The sequence below is a fragment of the Megascapheus bottae genome, chromosome 3 (genome assembly GCF_031878675.1).
Source record: "Megascapheus bottae isolate mThoBot1 chromosome 3, mThoBot2.hap1, whole genome shotgun sequence".
In the NCBI taxonomy this organism is placed as follows: Eukaryota; Metazoa; Chordata; class Mammalia; order Rodentia; family Geomyidae; genus Megascapheus; species Megascapheus bottae.
The window spans coordinates 43416327-43436768 of record NC_143511.1 but is presented as its reverse complement, the minus strand read 5'-3'; the positions used below and the strand labels follow the sequence as shown (position 1 = coordinate 43436768).

Here is a 20442-nt window from a genome sequence, read left to right as displayed (position 1 = left end):
TGAAGAGACATGGGATTTGTGAATGAAGATCTCATAGCTCACATGGCTTTATTGAGATATTCCATGCAGAGAAAATTTAAATTCTTTCTTTTTTTTGAGTTTTCTGATTTTTTTCCCCTTTTTCTAGTACTGTGGTTTGAAATCAGGGTCTGGGCACTATCCCTGAGCTTCTTTGGTTGTTGTTGTTGTTCAAGGCCAGCACTGTACCACTTAACCCATGGCCCATGGCTCTGGTTCTGGCTTTTATTTTCTTGGTTCGTTGAAGATAAGAGTTGCTTGAACTGTCCTGACTTGCTGACTTTTAGCCACAATCTTCAGATCTCAGCATCCTGAGGCACCCGATCTGGCAGAATTTTCTGATAGAAATGTGTTTTCATTTAGTGGTTGGTTGAATTTGAGTCTGAAGAACTAGCTGATACAGAGGGCTGACCAAACTCATTTCAGAAATATGGAAGTAGACTATTACCAAGCTTTAAGTCAGTTTTGCTCATTTATAAGAAGCCCACCATAGTGTATATAATGTCTTCATCATTTTCCAGATCGTACAGCTGGAGTGAGATGTCAGAATTAGAGATGCTTGAAAATCCAAAGCTTTTTGAATATAAACATTGCGTCCCAAACAGAAAATTCTATGCTATGAAATTGTTCCATGAATAATTTTCAATTTTTATTTTAGTTTATTTAAATTTAACTTTGAATCCATAAATGGTTTTACAAAGAGGTTATAATTTACCATGTCCACTTATGTGAACAGTAGTTTCTTACTCCTTCTCTCACTTTTCCTCCCTCTCCTAGCACCTATCCTCAAGAGTCACAAGTTTCCTACTTCCTTTTCCGCATTTATACAATGATTAAATTCCTCTACCTATCCCTTTTCCATTCATTCTCCCCATCCTACTAACTCCCTTACCCCAATGTTACTGTTTCCTATTCATTTTGTCAAATTTTGCATTAGTTGTTCACTCTTAGCTATAGTATAGATCAATTTAGCCACGTATATGTGTGTATGTCCCTATGTGGTGGAATTTGGGGGTATATGATCCCCATATAACAGAAAGTATGTGATTTTGATTTTTCTGGATCTAACTTACTTCACTCAGTACAATTTTTCCAGAGCCCATTAATTTCTCTGCAATAATGTACTTATATTCTTCCTGATTGCTGGATAAAATCCCATTGTGTGGGGTGTGTGTGTATTGTGTATGGATATATACATATATATCACCACATTTTCTTGATCCAATCATCCATTGCAGGGCATCTGTGCTGTTTCTATCATTTTGCTACTGGGTATAGCACTGCACCGAACATACATGTGCAGGTACCTTTATTGTATTCTAGATTCAGCATAAAGTTCTTTGAAATGCTGTGTTAAGCTGGGCACTGGCAGCTCATGCCTATAATCCTACTAGGCAGGAGGCTGAGATCTGAGGATCTTGGTTCAAGCCAACCCAGGCAGTAAATTCCATGAGGCTCTTATCTCCAATAAACTCAGAAAAAAGCCAAAATAGTGTTATGGCTCAAGTGGTAGAGCAATGTCCTTGAGCACAGAGAAGCTCATGGACAGAGCCCAGATCCTGAGTTCAAGATCTAGGACCAGCCCCTTCCACCCAGAAAAAAAAAATCTGTGTGAAATTACCTTCAAATTATGTGTATAAACATTGATTGAGATGTATTGAATTCATAAACTGCTTTGTGAAATGGCAACTCTTTTGCACAACTACTTAAAGATGATGATGATGATGATGATGATGATGATGATGATGATGGATGTGTATGAAACTTAAAGGAATGTTGTAAGAAGTGGTTCTATGGCTCAAGTGGTAGAGTGATAGTCTTGTGCTGAAGAACTCAAGGACAATGCCCAGGCCCAGAGTTTGAGCCCCATGAATGACCAAAAAAAAAAAAAAAGCAGGAATTTTATATTTAGACTTGAATTCAATTCCCAAGATTTCCAAGTTAACCTTTTCTTTTGTTACTTTCATTGTTTTCTTACTATTTAAAGAGCAGTTTTTAGGAGTGGTTATTTATGATTACCCAGTTGAAGCAGTGATAAAATTATAGGACATTAAATCAGCTCATTCTAAACTAAAACCTGTATTGGAAGACACAGGGATTCAGCAACTGCTCTGCTGCCTTATACTATGTAGTAACTCAATGTCTTTAGAAGTTAGTATTCCAGGGCAACAAGCAAAAAGCGTATTAATTTAAATAAAGTTCAGCTAGATATAGATGGGTGTCGCATAATTATGAGATCAAGTATTTTAATATTCCTGCCAACAGAATCATTTTATTCCTAGAATGAATTCCCAATGTTCTTTCTAACTTAATGATGCAAGTAATGGTTTTTATGCTTCTCAGATACTTGAAGAACAGTATGAAAATTATCACATGGTATTGTTTATTCAGTATTGCCAAATATATTGCTCCAAGTAGACTGTTTCTATGAAAATCCCTCCCCTCTTTTTTTCAAGACAACCAAGGACTCAGTTCTTTTTCTCTGTTACCAGGAAAAGTGCACAATGCATGTAATGCATGTAGAAAGAGAAAATGGAAGAGGTAAACGTATTGAATATACAAAAACATACAAAAATGGGTTATTCATTAGTATGGAGCAGCCAATAGACTAAAAAATCAGAAAACAATTTCTTGTCATCTTAACTCATAACTCTGTTATTTTCAAAATAAAGAACAAAACTCTCCATGTCTTTTCTAATGCTTACTAAAATACAGCTTGACCTTTTCTTCCCTCCCTCCCTCTCCCTCCCTCTCCTTCCCTTCCTTCCTTTCTTTCTTCCTTCCTTCCTTCCTTCCTTCCTTCCTTCCTTCCTTCCTTTGTAATTTCCTCCTTTCTTTGTTTCTTTTTTCCTTCTTGCATATTGTCTACCTCCTGCCTGCCCCCAAATATTCCTATCTCTTCTCACTTTAGTGTAATAGGCTCATTTCCCATTTGAACCATTTATATTTCAGGCATCCTTCATTTGCACTCTTCTTGCAAAGTCCAAAATGACCTTTTATTTACTTCTAAAAAAATGTATGCTTTTTCCATCTGGTGTTATCTTCTCTGGCACCCTTCCCCTCAATACTTTTTTTTTCTTGCCAGTCCTGGCTTGAACTTGGCCTGGGTGCTGTCCTTGGGCTTCCTCAAGGCTAGAGCTCTCCCACGTTAGCCACAGCACCATTTCCAGCCCTTTTCTATATGTGTGGTACCAAGGAATTGAAACCATGGCTTTGTGTATGCTAGGCAAGCACTCTACTACTAGGCCAAATTCCTGTCCCCCTCCCCAACTTTTTTCCAAATATTTTTGTTATAATAAATAGAAGAGTTACATTATCTTCACCAGATAGAAGGTGCACTACTTCACACACATTGATACCCTTTCACATGTCTTGGTCCCCATTTCCCTTCCCCCAGCCCCGCCCCTCATCTTGTTTTCCCCCCTTCCCTATCTTATTTCAAATAACCAAATAAGCATATACACAATATATCAGATAACAAGGTGAAATACTGCAACAATATGAGATAACCAAGGGACAGCAAAAGAGATGAGAGATAGCATAGTACATTAAGGACAACAATCACTCATTATATGGCTTTTGTGTCTATATCCTGGAGGTCCTTTCATTTAGCGTCATACTATATGGCCTTATGAATCTAGGTTTTGTTCTATTGTAAATCTCTGCTAGGAGAGCCCAAGGTTTCTACTGATTATGACAAATGAGGGAAACCATTGAGTCTGGCTTACTTCACTTAATATAATTTTTTCTAAGTCTTTCCATTTCCTTAAAAATGGGGAAATGTCTTTCTTTCTGACAGCAGCATAGAATTCCATTGTGTATAAATACCACATCTTGTTGATCCACTCATCAACTGAGGGGCATCTGGGTTGGAATGCTCGACATCTCTGGCCATAAAAGAAATGCAAATCAAAACAACTCTAAGATTACACCTCACTCCAGGATCAAGAAATCTAATAGCAAATGCTGATGGGAAGGTGGCCAGGTGGGATCACTACTACACTGTTGGTGGGAATGCAAATTTGTTCAACTACTATGGAAAGCACTATGGCGGTTCCTCAAAAGACTAAACATAGAGCTCCCCTATGACCCAGCAATTCCACTGCTTGGCATTTACCCAAACATCCAGAAATAAGGACATACTAAATCCACTAGCACAATGATGTTCATTGCAGCACTATTTACCATAGTAAAGATAGGGAACCACCCAACAGTTTCCTAAGTCCCTTCTCAACTCTCATGGTGTTTTAAATTTCTCTACTGCTAGGAACTGTGCAGTGGATGAGAGTGGGTCACCACGCAGACGTACTGCCTATCCCTCTAGTGTTTGTTTAGCTGCTGAACCTGTTGGATGAAGGACTCTATTAAAATACCAATGTCCAATGCTAGATCCTCTTCAGAGGTCAACTTACACCAATGTGGGGGGGGCTTGAAATTTGCATCTATTAGCAACCAGGACAATTTAAAATGTCTATCTTAACTCCAGAGCTCTTTGAAGGGAACGATAGGTCTGTTGCAACTTCACTGTGTTCTAACTATTCCCTTAGCCTAATGCTGCTTCTTTCCCTCCTTTTCAAGCCCTGTTCCTGGAAGAATTTCTAAATAAATAGGATGCCTTTAAATCTCTGTTTCAGAAGTTGTTTTCTGAGAACTTAACTTAGCATTTGGTACCAGAAGTGGTCTGAGAAGTGGATTAAAAATCATAGTTACTAGCATTGCCACTTGGTGACTGGAAGAAGATAAAAATGCATCACAGTAGCTCGGTTAGAAGAGTAGCTACATTAAAATAGCAGTTTTAGCAGCTCTTTTAGAAGATGGATACAATGGAACAGAAGGCAAACTAATATTTGTGTTTGAGGAATTTGGACTAAATAGTCCTTGTAAGGACAATGAAGTTGGATGATTGTGTAGTGATGCACTGGAAAAGTTTAATGAATGTCTCTCATGACTAATAAGCAAGGTCAGTTGAAATGTGGAAATCAAAAGACCTGCTCAAGAATACAGTCTTGTCTTCTGCAACCCAAATAAAAAAGACAAAATATCAACAACATGGCTTGATAAAAATTGAAATCTTTTCTCTATTGAATTCTCAATTCTGTAACTCTATTCTGTCAAATCCACTATTGTATGAAGGTAGCTCCGTGATTTAGGATGGAAGTATGTAAGTGATCCATCCATAATTATGTCTCCATTATTGGCTGAATCTTCAAGGCTTGCAAAATTCTCCCTCAAGACTAATCTATAGACCTTACCAGAAGAGGAGGCACAGACTTCTGTTTTATAAGACAACATTTGTCTTCTCAAGATTTATCTTCCTCTCCACTCTGAGCTATAAGATCTAATTAGTATGGCAAACACACACACACACACACACACACACACACACACACACACACACACACACACACACCATGCTCCAGGCCTGGGGACATTATATAGAAAGGACTCTATATACTAAGCATTAAACAACATTGAACCTAACATAAAGCAACAGTGAACATTTTCTGTGAGATCTTAAGAATACTGGATTAATGGAAACATAAATTAAGACAGGGAAATTTACTAATATGGAAGTGCTATCCTGCGATAGAAGATGAATGAAAGGATTGTGGGGGATACAGCTAATATGCTGGCTAGAACAAAGATGGAAGAGTATGAGCTCTCAGTACAAGTGATGGTTTCTTCTAATAAAGCAGACATAAAATAAACAATAAGGCATACAGAAAAGAAAGGAATCAAGAGTGAAGGTGTTACATAAAATCAGAACCCTCAGCAGAGACTCTAGAAAAGGTGATATTACATAATTGTGCTTCTTAATCTGATGGAGAAATGTGAAGATCTGAGAAAATGGAGCACAGGTTGAAAACAAAATGTGCAACCTTACAGTTATAAGTGACAAAGTCAGAACTTTCATCCAGAGGTCTTTATCTGTGAACAGCATGGAAATAATTAATGGAAAACAATGTGGCAGGGGCAAAATAAATGGGCAGCAGAAAACATATGGCTTTATTTGTGTGATAAAACCAAAAGGAGCAGCCAAAACTTCACCTTTGGAAATGCTTTGCATATGTCCGTTAGACTCTTGGGACCCTAAAGAAAAGAAGAGGCAGAAATGGAAAGAAAAATTGGAATGGAGTAGGAAAATCAACATAATAAAGGGATGATGGTTAAAATGGCCACTGGAGCTAGACATTGGTAGTTCAGGCATGTACTTTCTAGCTACTCACGTGGGTAAGATATGAGAATCACAGCTTGAAGCCAATGAAAAAAGTCCAGCAGAAAAGTCCTTGAGACTCACACTTCCAATTAACTATAACTTTGAGTGAAAAGTCTCAGAGACAGCTGCTAGGCCCTGAGTTCAAGCCCCATGAATGACAGAAAAATAATTCTACCGCAGCATACTTCTAATAAGAATACTAATGGAAAGCCCCAATTAGGTTTCAATTTTATGTAGTGTGTGTGACTTCTACGAAATTATTGGACTCTTAATCCAGATAGTTTTAAGTATGGAGGTTAAAAGAAAATCATGGAGGTTTTAATATATCTGAGGTTCTTCTTCAGGATAAGGAGGAAACAGTTGTGCATTTTCTTCCCTTATGACTAAAGGAAAATATGGAGGCAGATACAGCCTTACAAGGACATTTTTCACTTCATATAATGATTAATTGCTTTTGAACCTTCTGTTATACTCCCTAGGAAATCTTGGCTTTTCCAATTGACATATAGTATTACAATTCCAGATACTTAGGCATCCATGAAACTTTCTTCCTTGCTTTCTTCTGAACCTAGAATATATTGAGCTGTTTGCTTTGTGGTTTGTAAATGAAGTACTGAAAGATAGCTTCTTCTTCAGAAAACCTTGCAATATATTGTAGAACTGACTTTTACATTGATGGCTTATCATAGTATAAAAATTCTAATGCAACGACCCAATGAGTAGTTTGCATTTAGTCCAGATTTAGGGTATCAGAAATCTTTGGGGCAGGAGTGTGGTATATGGATTTGTATGAGTCCTGAAGTACAAAATTGAATAATATTTTTAACAGAGTTTTAAAAGTTAAGTGTAAGAGCAAGATGTATGTAAAAGCATGGAAATGGAAGGCTTACATTACAGAAATGTAATGGAATAAACCGATGGCTGTTTCAAATAGCTTTGGTATGTTCTGAGAGGCTAAATGGGAAAGACAGGCCTCCTGGGAGGCCATTTATACTTTTCTGAGGGAAAAATAGGCTTTATGTGATACAGGGAGCTGCTAAGGAACATTTAATTGATGAGGGAGTAGAATCAACATGATTAGATTTGCTTATTTTCTGAAGTTTTCTCTGCTATCAATAAATACTTCATTGGAGGAAGCCACTGTCTCTCTATCATGGGACTCTGTCTCAAAGACTTACAAATGTTTTTCTACACAGAGATTTCAGCAAAAAAAAATCTAGTGTGTAAAGAAAGAATGAAACAATCAGGCATTCAAGAAAGTTGCTTTTGCTAGAAATACTAATAATAACAATGACTATCAATAGTTAATAATAGCTTTTCTTATTCCTGTAAATTGCTTCTTGGCTACAAGGGTTAAGAAGTAGAAAAGGAAGTGTTGTGTAAACCAGTTTGCTACCCCCAACGTCACTGTACTACTCTCCATTGCACAACCTGAATTCCCATTGATTGGTTTGCTATCAGCTTCTTAGACATGTTTGGGGTCTTTGATTCATCCTGGGCAAAACTATCTTCCTTAAAATTCTGATTTGTCTAGAAGTCCCACCCAACCAGAGTAATGTCAATCAGAAGGAAAATGTAGGGATAGTGATCTCGTAGGTGCGAGGGTGTACTTGAAATTGCATGTGGTACAGGTAGCTACTGAGATTCTCCCTGGATCTGTGATGAGTCTAGATCACAGAGTTCTGAGATGACAGAAGAGAGATACAGAACCCTGCTCAGACAGGTCATCATTTAAAGGGAGTTTAAATTCTGTATTAAGAACTTTTGATGGTGTATTGTATGTTTTATGTCTTTTAATCCTTTTTAAATGCTATGAAGTAAAAAGTATTTTCCCCTTATTTTCCAAAAGGAAATAAAGTGGTTGGTATATAAGCAGAGAGCCAGAAGATTTCAACTCAGATGGACTGGCTTTGAAGTATATATCCTTCACCATTGGACTTTACTGTCTATGATAAAAGTTGCTGTTTATAAAAGTAAAATAGAGATTTATGGACTGATAGGATATTGCTGCCATCTGTCTTTATATTTTTTTAAATTAGAACAATGTCAGCTTTCAATGACCTTCATAAGGTGCATTGAAAAGCATTTTTCATAAGATTGTTTTTCTATGAAGATAGTGGTAACATATAATTAAAATAAAAATTGTAGAGGGTTATAGGTTGCCCAAGGGTAAATTCAAAACTAGATAATTGCATGTTTTTAAAAAATCTTTTGGAGCGGGAGTGTGGCCAAGTGGTAGAGTGCTTGTCTAGCATGCATGAAGCCTTGGGTTCAATTCCTCAGTACCACATGCACAGAAAAAGCTAGAAGTGGTGCTGTGGCTAAAGTGGTAGAGTGCTAACCTTACAAAAGCTGATGGACGGTGCTCAGGCTCTGAGTTCAAGCCCAGGGACAAGCATAAAAAATTCTTCCATGAATAACATTTATCTCTTTCAAGTTATTATTATATCAGTACTAATCAGTTAAGAAACTGAAATAAAGAAGGTATATACCACAATCAAAGAGCAATAGGATCAAGTTAATACTCATTCCTAAAGACAGACTAGATGTGAATTTCTTAATTATTTTTTCTGCACTTTGATGTTTTATTACTTCCAAATCTCAGGTGTGTGTACCGGAAGTAAAAAAAATGGACCTAAAATGGCCTGGCTGGTTGGCCAGTGACCACTTGGAGCAGCTGATGGAGCTTTACCATCTGGAGTCCCCGGGCTGGGGGTCACTTGGCACTGTGGCTGGCCTGGCCCTGGTGACCAGCCACCAGCACAGTGGAGGGTGTCTCCCTGCTATCCATCCTCAGCAGCCTGCTGCTCCTTCGTTGTCCAGCTGGTTTTGCAGCTGCCCTGGCAGAGCCCAGCCTCGTCCATCCCCAAAGGTCTATAGCTGTGTGGTGCTCTGCCATCTGATGATCCAGTCCCACGTGCTCTCAGAGGATCTGCTCCGTGCTGGAGGCTGAGATGTCCAGGAGGCGGCAGGCAGCATAGGGGTTGAGCTCGTCCTGGTCCCGGCAGAGAGCCCACACATAGAGCATACACAGTACCTTGTCTGGGTCCCCCTCGACCACCTCGCCTTTGGGGTTCTTGATCACCATCACCAGCTGGGCCTTGAAGGTGATGATCAGCACAGGGCCCTGCTCCATCATCTTGCCCATGGCCAGGTCCACATTGTCGATGTCCAGGATATGGGAGTGGAACTGTAGGCCCATGGCCTTGGCCTGTTGGATCGGGTGGGCCAGCTGGCTGTAGGTAGCTTCATACCACCAGTCCTTGAGAATGTCAAGCTCTCCAGAAATCATTGCCTCCAGGATGTTGGGGATGACATTCTCACACTGGCGCAAAAAATGGTCCTTGTCAAAGGTCGGGTCCACCCGCAGGATCTCGGTGAGCACCTCTGACGTTTCCGTCTTTGAGAACAGGCCCCCCAGCACGTCTGTGACCTTGTCCGTCAGGGCCCGAGATGCCGGGATGAGCACGTTGTCACTCTCATCATAGTTCATCTTCATCTCAAAAAGCCGATTGAACATCACGTTGTTGTCTTTGAAGTCCTTCCACTGCTGGCACCACTTGGAGTCCTTGTGCAGCACAACCCCCAGGGCCTCCTCATTGGGCTCGAACACTTTCTCTCCTGCAAACTCAGTCCTCTTCCTGAGGCGCCCTGGCCTGCGGTAGGGACCGGTCTGTCCTCTACCCCCTGGGAGAGGGCTTTGAAGGCAGCGCTACTGCCCAGCTTCTCCCCGCCCCTGGACATGGCCTCCGCCGACTGCTTGGCTGTTCTGGTGGCTTCTTCCACACCCTCCCTGATCCTCCAGCCCAGGTCGCTCTTAGTCACTTCCTCAAGACTCTCCTTCACCGTCCCTGTCAGCTCCCCCAGCTTCTTCCATATCGCCTGGCTGGTGCGCATGGTCTCAGACTCTCGATGGTTTCGTATTTCCTTCTGGCCTCCTGCAGTGCATCAGACTCTTCCAGCTTCTTGGCCTCACCTCGGAACTTCTTTATACTTTCTTTCATTTCTTTGTTTTTAGCTAACTCTTGTTTGATGTTATCTAGTAAGCCCGACAAAAAAAACCTTTTCTGTTTCCAGAGGAATAAGATTCGGACAATAGCAGTCCTCCACCTGGCCGGCACACTTGGTAGGCTGAAGCATGGGGCAGGCTGTGGCTGGAAGGAAACAGACTCTGCTGCCCAGGCATCTCGGGGGACAGCAGCACCAGCCGGCCCGCAGTGCCGCCGCTGCCGCCACCGTGTTAGGGGAACCCGTGTGACCTTGGAATTTCTTAATTCTGACATGAGAAAGATTATTCCAGAAACCTTTCTCATGAAAGTAGTCTGAGACAGGATTGAAGCCCAAGAGTTCCTAATCAGTGATTTCTATTCGAGTCCCGATGAGACGAAGAATTTGAAGCTATCAAACACATTGTAGGCTGTGCCAGTGCTTGCCTTAGATGTTTTCAGGTGCACAAATACTGTAAGTGTGGGGAGAAGGGCAGTACTAAATCATGACGACTATGATAAATGCATTTGAAATTCAAAGAAAAAGTAAAACCAACACCAACATTGTGGACTAATACAAACTCTATGAGACTAATTTAGCGGAAATCATGCCTTAAGAATGAACTATAACAACATAAAACATAGGGCACAAAGCATGACTCTCGCTGTGGAGCGATTGTAGAAAGTTTGGGATCTTGAGTTGAAACCCCTTTAATCATCAGGGTATATAACACATGCTACTATAAAACTACTCAAGAGGCTGAGACATGAGGATAGCAATTTGACATCCACCAAAGGGTAGGGGGCGAAGTAGGAGGGGGATGGATGAGAATGTTGAAAAGGGTGATATTGATCAATAGATATTATATTTATAAGTGACAGTTCCTTTGTGCAAGTATTTAAAGATAATGCTAAAAAAAATCTGAAAAAAAAATGAGGCTCTTATCTACAATTAACTACTAAGTAGAACTGTAGCTCAAATGATGGAGCACTACTCCTAAGCAGAAAAGCTCAAGGACAGTACCCTACTCCTGAATTTAAACCCCAGGATCAGCACAAACAAACAACAACAAAAAAGATATGTTAGTAGAATTATAATTGGATTAAACTGTATGTATTCCAATCTTTTAAAAAACTGATAAAATATGTACTGTGTATAAGATGTGATGCAAACACATAAACATTTGTGAAGTGCAATACTGAAGTCCTCCTGAGGATGGAAAATTGATAGCAGATGACCTGGGGCAATTTAGTGACTCCACAAATTAGGAGTTCTACAGCCAAGGAATTTTCACTTGAAGTTGGTTTTCAGAAACATAATATACTTGCTGCTGAAATGGAACAAAAAAAATTTCTGGAAGGAAGAAAATAAAACCTAATACATTGTAGTTATTTAGTTCTTTCTTTGAAAGTTCCACTACAATTTGGAACATGAATTGTGAATCTCTTACCTCTTCATGTAGCTAAAGCAGCTACCACAATGGTTAGGACTTAATAACAGAGTATTGAGTGAGTGCACAAAGGGATTGTGCAGGAGTCAGAGAATAATGAATATTCAATTAACTGGAGGGCAGCACATACTTACGGGAGAAGAGAGAAATCACGCTTAAAATATGTCAGTTTGATCTTCTATGATCTTAAATGTCAAAAGTTGCTAATAACAAACTAGTTATGGGTAGAGGTACTTCTGAATAGAGCATCTGTGATCAAAGATAAACACTTACAACACAGCTTTAGTTTGGTTGTTTAAAAATGACACGATGGCATCCAGTGTACAGAACTATTAAACTTATCTTTTTCAAGATAAAACTGTAAATCTAAAACCATAAATCTGTAGCTACTAATAGCATCCAAACACCTGGACAGTGAATAATCATGTCAAGAAATGAAAAAAGAAAAGAAGTGAAAGAGAGCATCAAAGTTAGACAATGTGAAGACTGTACTATAATTCTGTCAATTTAGGATTTCTAGAGAATTAGTCATCGAGGTTTATATACAGTGCAATTGCCAGTTGTTCATAAATCTCACATATTTTTGAGTTCTTAATCTCTTTTTGGCTTAATATGAGACTGAGATGAATTAAATTACTATCAGAATTCCTAGGAGAAATTATAATTTAGATAAGTCATGTGGCAAAACAAGTAAATTTTTTGTTAAGTATGACTTATTCAGGTTAACGGCATTTATCTCTTAAATTCTTACTATGGAAGGAAAAATAATCAGAGATTTCCTTTCACTTATTAATTCAACGTTATAGTCAATAGTATGACTAGCAGACCTTGTAAGTCAGATAGAAAAACAGATGTGTTGTGATGGGCCATTATATTTGATAATGACACTCAATTTGACAAGAAAGAATACATAGTGATATGCAAGATTTCACAGGAATCCTGAGAATAGAATTATCACAAGCAAAAATCTTATCATTATGCTTTCTCATGTAAATAGAACTATTTGTTTTTTATGACAGCTATATAGATTTGTCTTTGATAACATGGCAAATTAAAGGCAAATTTGTTGCTAGTCAACTGGCTAGGAGTCTTCTTGCTCTACCTGAGAAGAACCATAAATAGGTAGGGAGAGAAACTTATCCAGGGCTAATTCTCAGTTCCTGAATATTCAAGACCTCGGGGCTAGATTAAATGAATCTAGAGACTTAGAGACCTAAGAGAACTGAGGGCTAGGGGCCTATTGTTTTAGAAGCCTGAAGCTGAACGGGGTTTAGGATTCAGGCTAGAGGCTTATTGCTCTGGGCTTTAACCATTAGTGACTTCTGGAATAGGTCTCAGATGAGGGGACTTTCAACCCTACAACAACTCATGGGCTGGAGGTAGCAAGATCCTTGACATTTGATGAGTGTTATAGTTCTTTTGTCTAGGGTATCTCATCCTCTTTAGTGTAGCCTGGTTTATGGTCAATTGGATTAAGATACCTGGGAGTGGAATTGCTGGGTTCTAGGGGAGATCTATGGGTTATCTTTTTTTTTTTTTTTTTTTGCCTGAGTACTGTCCTTGGATTTTCTCAAGGCCAGAGATCTACCACTTCAGCCTCAACACCACTTCTGGCTTTTTTCTATGTATGTAGTACCGAGGAATCGAACCTGGGTCTTCATGCATTCTAGGCAAGCCCTCTACCATTAGGCTAAACTCCCACCGTATGGGTTATCTTTCGAGGAGCCTCCATATTGCTTTCCAGAGTGGTTGAACAAATTTATATTCCCACCAACAGTGTAGTAGCCTTCCCTTTTGGTTGCATTTCCACCACCACCTGTTATAGTTTTCTTGATAATGGCAATTCTAACTGGGGTGAGGTGGAATGTTGATGCTGTTTTGATTTGCGTTTCTACAAAGGAACATCAAACATCTCTTCATATTGAAGATTCTACTTACACAACCAGAGACAGGGATGTGAGAAGGGTGCTTGCATTAATCACAGCACAGACTTTCATGCAAATGAAAGACTGACTGCCTCTGGACCAACCATAGGCTTTATGAAACTGTAACAAATACTCCTCCTATGGGATCCATGAAAATAACTGCATAATTTCAGAATTAATGAAGGTTGCAATTTAAAAAAATGGTCTGGCTGGGCACCAGTGGGCTCTATCTTGTAATCCTAGCTAGTCAAGAGGCTGAGATCTGAAGAAAGCAATTAAAAGCCAGTCCGGTCACAAAAAGGTCTCTTTGTGAGACTCTTCTCTCCAATTAATCACCAAAAAACTGGAAGTGGCACTGTGGCTTAAATGGTAGAGTGCTACCATGAGCTGAAGAGTTCAGGGACAATGCCCAGGCCAAGAGTTCAAGCTCCATAATAAAAAAAACCCTCTGGTTGCAGTGTCTCTTTTGAAGATCATGTCTGGACTGAATGTCTTCTTGAGCCAGAGCTGTGTTTCTTCAGCAATCAGCTGTGATTGTCATATATCTTCCTCAAGGATGGGTATAGAAAGTAGTAGATATATGCACAAGGCTACACTCAGCTGGCTACTATGTTCAAAGCATAACCAGGGCTCCAAAGACCTATGGAACACCGGTTCATTTAGGGAATTAAACTGCTCCTGCCTCAGTTAGCTTATTTCATGGTAAAAAAAAATGTTACAATAAAAGCATATTAATATTCACAGCATTTAATAATGTTTCACTTCTGTCCTCGAGCCCTAGGGAAAGGTGAGTACCTCTAACATGTCACAAATTCTCACTTCCATGGGCTGGGTGGTTGTTTCATACATTCTCAGTCAAATCTACTTACTATCATTTCACATTTGTTTTTTTATTACTTGAATGATATTATAGCTGGACAGAATAGTTCAAGGCTATAATCCTAGCTACTTGAGGGAGCGGGGTCAGGACTCATAATTTAAGGCCAGTCATCAAAGCTCCTAAGACTGTCTCAGTTGATGTCTGGTTACTGTGGTGCATACCTGTTATGCCAGCTATAGGGGAAGCACAATGGCTGGACACAGTGACCCAGGGAAGCAAAAATCCCACTGCAGAGAGGAGACTTGTTCTTAGAGTGTCCAATTATGCTTCACTTCAGGCTCTCCCACTCTCAGGTTCAGGGACATTTTTTTCCACTCATCTTCAGCCAAGAGCGGTAGTGCTAAATTAAAAGAGAAATTCAATGAGCCAGTTGTGGAGGGGAGGTGACCAAAAAAGAAAGCAAAGTAAGTGAAGTTCCAGGCAAATAAGGCCATTTGGACAACCTAGCAGAATCTGGTAGATGAGTGAGTTATACAGTTCTGAGAAAGATTTTCTTCTTTCCTGACTTGAGGGATTGGCTTCAGGGTAAATGGACTGCCCTGGTTTTGAGCACAGTTGTGTGATGACATGACTTGCCACTGCAGTAATGTGTAGCCATAAGAAGAATTTCAAGAGAGTCATAGGAAAAATGGATCTGGAGCCCTGCCGTGGCTGACCAGTTTAACCAAAACCAGAATTCTGCCAATGTTCAGAGTTCTTGTCATGTGAGAATGTTCGCTTGAATCACAGTAGATGATTTTTCCTTCTTGTTGTTTGTACGCATAAGCTTTCCATGTTTCCAGAGTACAGCCCTAAAAATTGCACGCAACCAGACATTTGTTCTTCATCTCAGAAGCCTCCCCAGATACTATTCTCCGTGTTGGCTTGGAACCCTGATCTTTATTAGTTGTCCCAGTTTTCTGTTTTATTTGGCTTATTATCATCAAGTCCACTAACCACTACCTCCACCCTCCTTGAACTAGAATGTAGGCTGTCTTCCCAGCTCTGATCTGCATACCTCTCAGAGAATGATGGGCCAACAGTTCACACCTTGGTACCAGATGTGAATATGTGAAGACAGAAATTCCACTTCCATGCCCTGACAAGATCTTGGGGACACCATATTTAGTCAGGGCTCTTATTTTGACCACTATGTTTTAATTGGTAAAAGGAGAAAACTCAAATAATTTTACTGTCATTTTCATAATTTGTATTGCTAATGAATACTTGATCATTAAATTTAAAACAGACAGACCATCATTGTACCTGAAAACTCCATCTTAAACAGGCAGATTATCCTTCCTTGATATCTAATTATACAATAATGTGCGCGCACACACACGCACGTCTGTGTGTGTGTGTGTGTGTGTGTGTGCGTGTGTGTGTTTTCTCTGTGATTGGTCTTAGTGAATGTGTTTCAAAATGACAACACTCCAGATTTCAACTCCAAATGATGGAAACAAGCCTGTGAAAACCAATGTGCTTTTTAAGAGAAAGTTGGAATGTAAATGCTGTCGAAGTCACTTTGCTCTTTTTCTGTTGGCTCCTCTTGAGAACATGTGTAGCTTTCTGAGAGCCAGAGCCACACATGTGGGTCCTGGCAGAGCAGATCTCCTCGTCTTATTTAAGGCTCCAGCCGGGCTCAAGCTTCTCTCACGCATTCTCACCTGGCTTGTCAGCCAGCTGTTTCACTTTCCATTTTTATTAAAGGAGTGTAGTTGGCTGCCAGCACTGTACTTGATCTAATATTGAAATCACTTTTTCCATTACTTCCTTATTCCTCCAACATTTTATAAAATGCATTTAGGCCTAATAGGTTAGTTTAAAAAATGGCAGCTGATAGAAGGCATCACGTGTTCCATTTGCTTAATCAGAGCCTATTCTATGGAAATGCTCATAGTAAACATTGAAGCCATAATAGGGAAGGTGTCCAGACTCCACAGAGTCCACTTACCCACATGGAAACATTGCTCACTGTAGTGGAATTTAGCACCAAATAATCAAGGCTTCGATGGCTTTTCTGAGCAGGTAACACCCTACCACTTCTTGTAATGTTTGAAAGGGGACAGTTTGCTTGTCATAAAAGTAGCTAGTTGTTCCTCAATGATTAAGCAATGCACTTAAGGCTTAAAATGAGGTTTGTTTTCTCCTTTAGATTCAAATATCAGGTACAAATGGACAAGTTACTGTTTTTCTAAGTCTACCTGATCCTTCCAAGCTAGGAAGCATCTGTGATGCCATATATTTCTTTGTCCATTGAAGACTCATCCTGTGACATTATCATCACATAACCTGTGCAAATTGAAGACAGGTACAGTATCATATCGCATGAATTTGTGGTGCCAGCTGCATTGCTTTGCAAAGAGTAAATACACAATAGGCATTTGTTAAGTTAAATTGGAATGTCAGGTTCACCAGCAAATTATGCTGGCAAAATTTAGATAAATATTTGCATGTATCATGAGATTCTTACAATAAGACTCATGTAGATAATGTATATGAGGGAGGAATGTGGCATATGAGTATTGTCTCAACAAATGTGCACTGAAATACTAATTCTATGTTCCTGCCTTTCTCTTTCTTCTTTTCCTATTTCTGATTATTTTCTGTTCTAAAGATAGAGGTAGACTATAATGAAAAGAGAGACTGGAACTGTTATTTGGTCCAAAGTTTGAAACATCCAAGATGCTGATATTGGAAGTTATATAGGATGATGTGTAGAAAAGAAATAAAAGTTTAGAAAGACTTCAAGGAATCTAGAAAGGAATCTATGATATTCATATTACTTATACTGTATTTATAAAATACTGCCCTTAAAAATATGGCTTTCCTGAGTTATTTTTCCTCCTTTATTACTTCTAAATGGTAAAAATGATTTACCAATCTTAATATCCCTTCTCAGTCTATCTGATGACCGAGATGCTTTCAGAGGGATGATTCTGATTTTACACTGTAATATATAATCAGAAGGATTGGCTATTGTTTGTGTGCTTGTTAAAAATTGGGATATGCATTTCTTTAAGTGTTTCAATATCTAGGGTATGCATTTTGTCACATGAAAAGCTGTGGTTTTTAGCATTCTTTCTCAGCAAAATATCTCATTATTACAGTGGAATGGAAATCTGGCCAAATTCTTGTTCTCCAGATGGTTTTAAAGATCTGGGAACATGCTGCCAATGGAAAAACTGACCAGCTATAGTAAAGCCTCCTGAAACTCTCACCTTCATAGTAGCATTACAGAGAATGACCCTTTATTTTTATTTTCCTCTTTTATTTTGTATTTCATCATAGAGTCACTTTTATAGTTTAAATCTTCAGGATCTTTAAATTTGTGAAAGGAAATTCATTTCTTGTTTTCATTATCTTACCTTTCTTTATCAAAAATTTCATTCACATTATAGAGTTGACATATATCCATCAATATCTATACATCATTATTCTTTTGTACCTATTAATATTTTAACAAGGAAGGATCTATTTGTTTTTAGTTTGGTTTCTTCTAAATTCCTATCCAATTCTTTCAATTCATCTCTTAGCATTGTCTCATTTAATTCATAAATCCTTCTACATATATTCATTAAAAAACTATTATTTACCACAATAGAGATCTACCCTGTTAATATAAAATATTTAGTCATGTTCACTTATCCCTAGGGAAGGATTAGGAAAGTTTGATCAATGGTTACTATGATACAAATAGAAACCAGAAGTTCTGTGTTTTAGTACAGTAGGGTTGCTACAGATAATAACACTGTATAGTACATTTCTGAAAACTAGAGAAAAGAATCTTGAATATTTTCACCATAAGTAAAAAATAAATATATGGAGAGATCAATTTGAAATTTTGCAATGTACATATACCTTGAAATATTGCATGGTACCCCATGCATAAATTTTGTTTCATGAATTAGTTAACCAATACATTTAGTTTAAGCAAAAATGTTATTGTGAACCAAATAATGTACATATATTGCAATTGACTGAGCTCTTATATTGGGTTGCACTATGGGCTCTATCTTCTGCTTTGGTTGGGTTTTGGTTGTTATTGTTTTTATGTTTTGTATTTCTATTTTTTCTGTTTAGTCTTCTTATCTCTGATGATTTAATTTTCAACTCTCTCCTTGGTTTCTCATCTCTTTCCCAAACTTTCTGTTTTCAAATTACTTTATTAGTATATCAAATTATGGCTTACGCACTTTTTTCATAGTTTTCTTTATAATCAGCCTGTTTTGAAATAATTTTGTAATTTAAAAATTACACTTGAGGAACAACACCACTTCTGCCTCTTTCTGTGTATGTGGTACCAAGGAATTGAACCCAGAGCTTCATGCATGCTAGGCAAGCACTCTACCACAATGCCACACTTCCAGTCGAACATTACTTTTTGCATCACATTTCCTTAAAGAAAAGGCAGTTCTCTCCCTTGAAATTATCCTGAATAAAATCATTATCTTTTTCCCTGTTCACTTTTAAGTAAAATGCATTTGGTGGGCCCAGTTAGCATTTCCCTGGCATATTGCTTTTAAATAAAGCACGTGAAAATTTTAAATTTTCAAGTAGCCACAATTTGGTTGAAAGAAAGAGATGAAATTCATTTAATCATATTTTAATATAGTATATCTACAATATTGTCAGTTAACATATAAAATCACTAGCATTATTATTATATAAACACTAATTGAATATTAGATGATTGATTACTGAAAGTTAACATAAATTATTAAACTGAATATATTATCAGTATAAAACATGTTCATTAATGTTAAAATGATTTAATATGCATCATTATATTATCAAAATTTTATATTCTTTTTCAAAATACATATCATATCAGTCTATACAAATATAAGCAAACACTTTTATATTATATATTCATATTATAGAGAACACAATTATGTATTTTATAAAAAGTTGGAGAATCTTGAATATTTTCATTACAAATAAAAGATAAATGTTGAATAGACATATATATATATACATAGTATATAATATAAATATAATATAGTACAAGACCATTTGTGCTACCTAAAATTCAAGCTACCTAACCAATTGGTTGGTTCTGAAATTTCTAAGCATGGTGCCAAATACATGGAGCATTTTATTTTGTGAATTCTCTTTCTCTACTACTTTGTTTCTTTTACTTGGATCCTGTACTTTTCTCCACCCTTATAATTTCTATAATGCTTGGTTTCAAGTTTATTTCTATGCATTGCTCATACTGAGGTTATTTCTTGGGAAGTTGTTTTGTTAGTTTCAGAGCATTACCAAGACTCCCTCACTCTTGCCTGCAAATTACTATCTCAGTAGCCTGGCAGTTACTGTACATAATTCTTTGTAGAACAGCCATGGGATTCAGTCTGAACTAAGGACATTTTTGCAGATTTCTGGCTCTCTGATTGGTTATGAGTTTCTTGTTTTCTATTTTGGTTTGCCTAGCCTCTGATGTGACCTGTATCTAATGGTTCTTTGCTCCTTTTTGTTTGCATTTTGGAGTGTGTGGTACTTTTTGACCACTAGGTTTGCTATAGATGTTTATCAAGCATATTTTATTTTAATTTTTCAAAGCGGAAGACTAAACTCGGGGCCTTGTACTTGCCAGGCAAGTGCTCTTCTACTGAGCCATATCTCCAACCCCATCCCCCCTTTTTATAACTCTCATATCTTCTTGTGCTAGAGTACTAGAAAAGGAAACAACAAATCTATGTTGCTGCTTTCCATCTTCTTACAATCTTATTTCCTAATTACTTTTCTAGTTATGCTAAAAATTTTCATTAACTTATGCTTATGTCTGTGAACTGTGAAATTTGTGTACTTGTTTATTCTAAAGTGCATTTATTATTACTGCTATATCTTTTGGTGTTAAGAAGCCTAATGTTACAATACATATTTCCCCTCAAATTAAACTTCTACAAATTATGAAGTCTGCAATGCAATGACTAGTTTTGTATGGCTGGGAGAGTTGTATTAATGAGAGGAATGAAACTCT

At 38.1% G+C, this 20442-nt stretch overlaps 1 pseudogene; it reads right to left on the bottom strand.

The window, feature by feature from the left end:
- Positions 1-9029: 9029 nt before the first annotated feature.
- On the bottom strand, positions 9030-11680 carry LOC150065408 (mitochondrial import inner membrane translocase subunit TIM44 pseudogene; annotated as a pseudogene).
- Positions 11681-20442: the final 8762 nt, after the last annotated feature.